Source organism: Manis javanica, chromosome 1, assembly GCF_040802235.1.
Source record: "Manis javanica isolate MJ-LG chromosome 1, MJ_LKY, whole genome shotgun sequence".
Taxonomy (NCBI): domain Eukaryota; kingdom Metazoa; phylum Chordata; class Mammalia; order Pholidota; family Manidae; genus Manis; species Manis javanica.
This window is the reverse complement of record NC_133156.1, coordinates 28,032,304-28,034,998: the sequence shown is the minus strand read 5'-3', so window position 1 is coordinate 28,034,998 and position 2,695 is coordinate 28,032,304.

Below are 2,695 nucleotides of genomic sequence, written 5' to 3'. Positions count from 1 at the left end.
CCCTTCTTCCCCTTTTAGCTAGGCAAGGCAACCACAGAGTTTGGAAATCCTGGGTCTTTAGAAGAAAACAAAGCTATGACCCCCAACCTCCCCCAAGGGGTGGGGGTTGGAGTCTAGAGCGGGCCAGCCTGAGCCTGGGGTGCTGGCTAAGTTTGGGCCCCTCTGAAGCCTCCTCCAAGGGGCCCTGGGACAGGGCACTTCCCCAAGGTCAAGCAGTCAGTCAGTAGCACAATTAAATGGGCGTCTTCAGAGCGATCAGGCGGCTCTGGCTGATATAAAGTGTAATTGGGTTGGTGTGGGAGACCTGATAATAGCAGCAAGAAGCTTCCACTTATAGGACACTCACCAGCCAAGCCCTGTACATTCACTGTCTCATTTTCCCACAAAACTTTTATATGGTAAGTGCTGTTACCATTCCCATTTACAGATGGGAAAACTGAGGCTCAGAGATATCAAACACCTTAAACTTGCTCGTATGGCTACCAGATGATGGAGTTGGGATTTGAATTCAGGAAGCTTGGTTGTGGAACTCCTTTTTCATGGATCAATTAAGCTATTTATTTATTTAAACAAAGAGTCTAATTGTGCTGCTGTATTTCTTAAGAAAAGTAGCATTCCTTTATCCTCTGCTCTTCTGAAGTCAATTGCTTTTATTCCTTTTAGTTGATTCTCTTAGTATTTTCCTTCCTAAATAGCATGGTCGTAAAGTTACTTCTTGAAACTAAAAATTCACAGCCTAACATTGATCCAGGAAAATGATCATTTTTTCCACATATTCAGGTACATGTAATATGTTTTATATATGCATTTATTTTCAGGAAAGTGATTTGAACCTTTAGTAATCATGAGTACCAACCAAAACTGACTTCAAGTAAAAGTAGAAAATCTGAATACATCTATAACTAATAAAGAGATTAAATCAGTAATCAAAAGCCTCCCAATAAAGAAATTCCAGAACCAGATAACTTCAATGGTGAATTCTACCAAATACTTAAAGAATTAACCCCAATCTTTCTCAAACTCATTTAAAAAATAGAAGATGAGGGAACACTTCTCAACTCAGTCTATGAGGCCAGCATTACCTTGAAACCAAATTTAGAAAAAGACATCACAAGAAAAGAAAATTATAGACCAATTTCCCTTATGAATATAGATGCAAACATTCTCAACAAAATATTCACAAACCAATCCCATAGCATATTAAAATGATTATAAACCATGACTAAGTGGGATTTATTCCAGAAATGCAAAGATGATTCAATACATGAAAATCTAATACACCACACTAAGAGAAGAAGAAAAAAAATCCCACACTATAATCTCAACTGATGTAGAAAAAGCCTTTGACAAAATCTGTCATAATTTATGACAATACACCCAATAAATTAGGAATAACATGCAACATCTTTAGTATGATTAAGTGCATATATGAAAAACTCATAGCAAACTTGATGAAAGAGTGAAAACTTCTCCCTTAGATCAGGAACAGGATAAGGATGCCACTTTCACCACTTGTACTCAACATTTTACTAGAAGTTCTAGCCGGAGCAATCACAAAGGAAAAGAGAGGGTATCCAGATGAAAAGGAAGAAGTAAAACTACCTCTTTTCACAGATTCACAGATGACATGATCCCATATAGAGAAAAATTCCAGAGAATCTACCAAAACAAAACAAAATAAAACCCTATGAGATCTAATCAATGAGTTCAGCAAAGTTGCAGGATACAAGAGCAACACACAAAAGTTCAGTCGTATTTCTACACACAAGCAATGAATAACCCAAAAGGGAAATTAAATGATTCTATTTGCAGTAGCATCAAAATGAATAAAAATACTTGGGAATAACTAGCCAAGGAGATGTAAGACATAGACACTGAAAACCACAAAACACTGCTAAAAGAAATGAATACTAAATAAATGGAAATAAGTCTCATGTTCATTGATTGGAAGATTTAATATTGTAAAGATGGCAGTACTCCCCAGAGCGATCTATAGATTCAGTGCAGTTCTGATCAAAATCCCAATGGCCTTTTTTTTGCAGGAAAAGCTGATTCTCAAGTGCATATGGAATTTCAAGAGACTACAGATAGCCAAAATAATCTTGAAATTGAAGGAAGTTGGAGGAGTCACACTTCCCCACTTAAAAACTTTCAAAACAAAGCTACAGATATCAAAACAGTGTATCAGCATAAGGATAGATTTGTAGATCAATAAAATATTGAGAGTCCAAAAATAAACCTTCATGTGTGTGGCCAGCTGATTTTCAACAAGGGTGTCAAGACTATTCAATATGGAAAAAACAGTCTTTTCCAACAAATATCCACATACAAAAGGATGAAGTTGGATCCTTACTTTACACCATGTATAAAAATTAACTCAAAATGGATCAAAGACCTAAATATAAGAGCTAAAACTATAAACCTCCTAGAAAAAAACAGGAGGGAAAATATCCAGGATCTGGATTTGGAAATGATTTCTTAGGTATGTCATCAAAGACACAAGCAATCAAAGAAAAAGATAGATAAATTGGACTTCATCAAAATTAAACATTTTGGTGCATCAAAGGATACTAGCAAGAGAATAAAGACACACAGAATGGGAGAAAATGTTTGCAAATCGTATCTGATAAAGGTTAGGTATCTAGAATATTTATATCTCTTATAACTAAACAACAGAAAGACAAAACAGCTCAAT